This window comes from Rhododendron vialii, chromosome 9a, assembly GCF_030253575.1.
Source record: "Rhododendron vialii isolate Sample 1 chromosome 9a, ASM3025357v1".
Classification (NCBI taxonomy): domain Eukaryota; kingdom Viridiplantae; phylum Streptophyta; class Magnoliopsida; order Ericales; family Ericaceae; genus Rhododendron; species Rhododendron vialii.
In genome coordinates, this window is record NC_080565.1 from 1002194 (window position 1) to 1008875 (window position 6682).

Sequence of the window (6682 nt, forward strand, 5' to 3'; positions counted from 1 at the left end):
GTTTTATGAGTCCAACTCTGTTTGCACTGATGGAGAGGATACTGTGGAGCTAGAAGTATGAGATTATGAACTCATCTAAGGGATTCCTTGAAAAGACGTGTTTTCACTTTTTAATCACTGATCAGTAATTATCTATCTGACGGTTTCCGAGGTTTTTTTTTTTTTTTTTCATTTTACCTAATGAAGCTCCTGCCCTAAATGATCTAATGCATACCTTGTCAATTAAGCTAATGTCTTATTGTGCCAACTGAAAATTTCCTATCAGTAGCAGAGCATATCCTGATGTGGCTGAACATGATGAGGTTTCATTCGCACTCATAGATAGGGTGCATATCTCCATTTTCTTGTGAAATCGCCTTCTCATCGTTCCTATTTTGGCCCACGAAGGGTGATGGATACTGAAGCATCTGACAAATTAGCTATTTAATGTCATATTTCATACTCCAGGTTGACGCTATGCTTCGGAACCTTGAAAAGGAAATTGATGATGTGGATGCCAAAATTGGCGACCAATGGCGGCTACTTGACAGGTTCGTGATCGTCTACGTACTTGTATGCCCTGTTGTTTTTCTCCCCCTGAGTTCTACAAGTTTGATTAATCTTTTTACTGTTGAGATTATATGTTGTTAAGACTTAAGAGGGATGGGTTAGTCATCAGCTCCAATTTCTTGCAGTCTTTTGGGACGCAGAAGTGTTAACCTTGATTTATATAATCAGATTAGGCCAGACTAATCCTGAATCCTAACCCACTGTCCTGCTTATATATCCTTTGTATTGCGATTTCGTGCATTGGTGGTTACTGAAATGTAGGTCTGGTGTTGGTTACTCCTGAATCCTGATGCTTGATATTTGTCTCTTTCCAAAAATGTTAAAATCTGCAATTATATGAGCAGGGATCATGATGGCAAAGTAACTCCTGAGGAGATGGCAGCTGCAGCTATGTACTTGAAGGATACTTTAGGCAAGGATGGGGTCCAGGAACTCATTAGCAACCTGGTCAGTTATTCTTTAAAGTTTCAATTATTTGTTATATGCATGTCTATTTCCTGGGAAGTAATGGTACACTCTAAACCACATTTTTCGCTGCCATAACCCGTAACTAGCCATAATTATTTGTAACACCTCCATACGCACCATACATACCGGCATGACAAAAACACCACAGAATATTGTTGTAACAAATCAACTTTTCTGTGCTATAAACCTGTTCATTCCTATACCACAAAACTTCGTAGTAACACCCAAAAACATCTCTTTGTTAAACACGATGCGTACCATAGCTTTCTCCTTGCCGGTTTTAAAAATGTTTAGAAAGCTTCTCGTGAATATCGATTTCAAGCTAAATCTCAGTTGTTTTTTCAAGTTTTTGAAGTACATATGTTTGTGTGAAACTTTCATCTTGTGGAGTGATATTCTTATGAACTTGATTTCTACAGATGGTAAGATTCTTGTTGAAGACATTGTGAGATTGGGAAGTCGAGCAGAAGAAGTCGTTTCAGCCGAAGTTGGGGAGAGGTAGATTAGGATAGGAGGCAATCTCTTGTGTTTCTTGTTACGACTGTCAATGTTTTTTTAACTATCTTTTACGATTGTTACCCGGGGGCTATATTTCCTAAGTGACATGTAGAGAGAGATTATAGTAGTTCTTTCAAGCAGTCTTATGAAAAATCATGCGTTTCTAGTGCTGTAAAAATCAGTGGTGAAATTGTGGTAACAAGACGACTTTTATGTACACGGAGGCTCCTAGTTCTTGGCTTCATAATTACTATCTTTTGTACTTGACATGACAAAGTTTTGTCAAATATTGATGCATGTTTGAGAATAATTGGTAATTCTGCTTTGTCTTCTATGCTGAAATTAGTTGAATATCTTGAAGTTCATGAAGGGCCTTTTTTCTTCAATTTTGATAACTTTGACAGAATAACAGGTTCTCCATTTTGTAAATTTTCACTACGCATCCTAACTCTACGTTCTTATGAGTTACGTTCAATATGACCTAAGATATGCTCATATTTGGTGGTAAAAAAACAACTGCCTGCGGATATGCGTCTGTTCGTATTCAGTTGTGTGCGATTACTCACTAAATGCTTGTTGATTTTAGGAAAATAATTATGACTATTCGTGGTTAAATTTCATGTAATTGCGGTAGGATGCCGAATAGGGCTGAAAAAGAACTGAGCTGTTTGCGAGCTTGGCTCGGTAAGGGCTTGATTCGTCTCGCTAAGTTAACAAACAAGCTCGAGCAAGAATATCGAGCTCGATTAGTATACGAGCCAAGCTTGAGTAAGCTGAAGCTTGGCTTGATAAGAACTCGACAAAGGCTTTGCTCAGTAAAAGGCTCGGTAAGGGTTATTGAGGGCTTGTTAATTTGCTGTCCTATTTGATGATCAGGAATTATTTTCTATTTTTGTATATGGCAACCTTTTGGCTTGGAATGGGGTGGCTAGCAGTATACGAACACAAGACTTTTAACGCTTACGAATGGATACCAATGACGTCTTTTTTTATTTATTTATGAATAAGATCATTTCATGTATATATTAAAACAAGAACAAATATAACAAAACACAACAAAATACGCAGAAACAAGAAGAAAACAGAAGGAAAAACCGCTCAACCTTTGGGTAGTTGATCTGTGAATTCAACTTGGTTTAACAAAAACAACTAAAGTACTTTTGTGTGATATGATTTTACAGTTTTGACCACAAATAATAAAATCTCAATTAGATTTTTTAGGTCTCTCTCCCTCTCAACAAGAAAGACATCATCGACTTTGGGCAAATTGATTGACTGACTTTTTCTGAGAGAAGTTATGCCATCAAAAAGTCTATTGACACAGATTTTTCATACACATATCATGCACGGATCATTATGTGGGGTCTATTATGGGTCCCACATAAATGATCTGAACTGCTCATTAAATGTAAAATATTTTTTCAAGGGTCTCCACAAAAAATCAACTCAATCCGATACCTATAGGCTCTCAATCCAATCATTTAACTTTTCATTATTCTGAAATCTGAATGAAAAGTTAGATGATTGGATCGAGCTTCTATATGTATCGGATTGAGTTGATTTTTTGTGTGGACGCTCGAAAAAATGTTTTACATTTAATGAACGACTCGGATTGTTTATGTGGGACCCGTAGTGGATCCCACATTGAAATCTGTGCACAATCTGTACACAGAAATCTGCGTGGATAGCACAGCTCTTATTCCATGCTTTTGGGTTAAGATTGAGCACGAACTTGAACCACACATTTATATGAGTTTTGTCACGCCCTCGATTTTCAACATAAATATAAATGAATTTCATAAATGAAACCTCACTATAACCATGCGATACCCAAAAGAAATTTAACGTTTCTACTTCCATAATGTTACCTTCTCATCCACGAGTTTTCAAAAAGTTACATTATTGGCTCCGAGGCCTAAATATTATAAGTACAAAAGTTAAGAGAGTTACTAACATTACAACTATCCTTAGTCAAGATAAAATGAAACGAACTACATTACATTTTCCAAAATAAAGTCTATCCAAGATGTAGGGAAATTCCTCGGTGTCAGCTTTCAAAAGGAGATGAAGTCATGTATGCACAACACTTCATGTCTTTGATCCGTACCTGAAAGTGATAGAAGGGTTGAGCAAAACACGTGCCCAGTAGAGAATTCTTTACACAAACTATATGGAAATGTGATAAATCATGCACCATAAGTGAGTGAGTATTGACAGATACACCCAAAGTACGAATGATTACCAACGAGTTGCACGTTTTAGTCAAAGGATTGTAGACTTCACCTGAATGTCACTAACTGTTTACTTCACAGACTAAATACATTAATGAACTCACGTCAATTCGCGATAGTCTATAAGCCATTCCAAATCATCTTATTATTCTTTGTACGATACCACAATCCTTCTTGTGTCCACATTTATCATCACCAATTCTCTTTATCGCAAAACCATTTCTTTCTTTAAATCAGGCATTTCCCATCAATAATCACTCGAGTCACCTCGGGTCTATTTCCCTCGAGCGTAAGGTCACCCCGAGTCTATTCCTTCAATAATAATAACCACTTGGGTCACCTCGAGTCTATTTCCCTCGAGCGCAGGATCACCCTGAGTCTATTCCCTCAATAATCATAATCACTTAGATCACCTCGGGTCTATTTCCCTCGAGCGCAGGGTCACCCCGAGTCTATTCCCTCAATAACGACCACTTGGATCACCTCTCACACTTTTCATAATCGTCATCGTTTCATAATCAACTTTATCATCAATCTATCGGTTGTACCACAAGACTTCAATCAACCATTACATAACTCCATTAATGTACATGCTCATGTCTTTCCATTAGTTCACATATCTGCATCCTACATAACGTACCAAGCTCATATATATAATCCTATAATCCTCTATCCATATGTTTCCACGTTTGAACCTCATAGGGCGAGTACCAAAAGAATTGAAAGATTCGACGAGTCGAGAGGACACAAGTTATTATATCATCTTAACATCATTTGGACCACTACACACACTCACATCCACCCCTTACATTTCCCCACAATGCCACCATACCCTAAGTAACTGACCAACTCATAGCAACTATATGACATATGATCCGCCTGTATCGATACTTAAACCTTAAATGACGAACGTTATTGGAAACTAATAGTTCAACGAATCAAGAGACAAGAGATCCTGCTAGACATACTCACGTCTACCCATAATACTCACTACGTCACCCCATACAGTCTGCAGTACTTCTAACCAACTTTACGGTACATTTTCCATTTATAGCGAAACTAAAATGACACTCAACAAATGTTTAAAGAGTGAAAACGATCAACGAATCATCAAAGGACGAGTAACCATGCTTAAAGATGGTTTAAAGGTATTTTAGAGGTGTTAGAAGTGATCGAGAGTCAAAAGATGAAATTTAGAACAAAGCTAAAAAATTATCTCTAAGCCAAAGGTATCGATACCTAACCAAATGGTATCGATACCATTTGATCACGAAGCTTTACAAACGCAAGGATATCGATACCTAGGACAAATGGTATCGATAACGAGTGAATTTCTGGGATTGAAACACAAAGGTATCGATAACGATGCAAATGGTATCGATAACATATGATTTTCTGGGATTTGAAACACAGAGGTATCGATAACAATTTCAATGGTATCGATAACAATTCACCTCGAACAGATTTTCTACAGATTTTAGAAACTATTCCCAACAATCAAACTAATAATTTCAAGCACGATCAAAGTACAAATTCAACTCATAGGCATATAGAAAGAGCAAGAAATTCCTACCTCGAAGTTGGAGAGCAAACCCAAAGAGAGATCAGGTCACGCAAGCCCTTGACTCTGAAATCTTGAAATCAACCGAAATATCCTTCCCTGAGCTTAACCCACAAAATTTGAAGCTTGAATCGTGTTTAAAAGACAAATTGGAGGTTGGTTTGTGTGGGTTCCAAGTGATTTTGGTGGATTTATTGTTGAGAGATGGAAAGAGTGAGAGAGAGCCAAAGAGAGAGTGAGAGCGAGAGAGGGACAGCCGGGAGATGGAGAGAGAATGGAGTTGGGATTTTAATCCTCTACTCCTACACCCACTATATTTATACTCACTCACACACACACAACTCACACTTGCACTCCCTCCATTAACAATTCTTTCATATTAACCCCAAAATCAAATAACTTAACAAATTCCATATTTTCAGAAATTACGGGTCCTTACACCCTTCCCTCTCTGAAGAAATTTTGTCCTCAAAATTTGATAGACTAAACCAAGTACAACCAGCACACAACACACGGATACACCTCAACCATAATGCGGTTCATCATGCATCAATTTAGTAATCAAAATCAACATTAAACATTCATATCAATCAAATCACAACAAACGCGAGTATATCTTTCTAATTCTGTCCGTTTCCATGTAAACTTGCACTAATGGCATCGGCTTACCTCTCAACACTTGGCTACGCAAATCTAGAATACGTATCAGATTCTCACTAGAGAACACATCGGCTTAGAGCGCATTGCAAATATCCAAAAATTATAGTGGCACATGATCTATAAGTTTCCTTTTAGTGGCGAAATTCACGCATACGGTCATCTATTTCAGCGTAGAGATCTAGCCCTTAATCATAACCCGATAGTCCAACTGACTTCCCGAAACTTCCATCTAGAATGAGCAGTGATCAAGCGCCTCTTCCAAGTGGATTTCATCGGTAATCGCCTGGCTATCCAAAACACACACCGCATTCAACACTTAAACTACGTTTCTAGCGGTGGACGCTTCCTTTCTGTCCAGATCTAGCCCCAAATCTTGACCCGAATCATCAATTTATACAGAGAAACACGGTAGAAAGAGAGAGAGAGATAGAGACAGACTGGTCTCTCAAAAATCAATCACAACTCATAAGACCTTCTCGACCATGATTTCTCTATATAAACAAATGAAACGGACCATAAAGGGTATTGAATCGCCGTACACAGAGAGGAAGGGGGGTGGGAATCTAGGGCTTTATGCACATTTTTGGGGCTGCAAAAGTATGTATATATAGGCAAAGGGCCGCAGTACACTCGCCGACGTAATCTCCAAGAAACCCTAGAAGGGAAAAAGGGTTGTCGTGGTCATCTCCATATCTGACGGTGCAGAGGGCGTGCT

General features: G+C 38.2%; 1 protein-coding gene across 8 annotated transcripts in view; it reads left to right on the plus strand.

Moving 5' to 3' along the window:
- LOC131301595 (putative disease resistance protein RGA3) overlaps nt 1-1837 on the plus strand; it is a 34079-nt gene extending 32242 nt beyond the window's left edge. For 2 of the 8 annotated variants that reach the window (XR_009191340.1, XR_009191343.1), the window contains 3 exons: nt 266-326; nt 448-530; nt 894-1430. The gene's annotated coding sequence lies outside the window, so the exon portion shown is untranslated. The other 6 variants (XR_009191339.1, XR_009191344.1, XR_009191341.1 and 3 more) reach the window with 5 other exon arrangements.
- The last annotated feature ends 4845 nt before the right edge of the window (nt 1838-6682 follow it).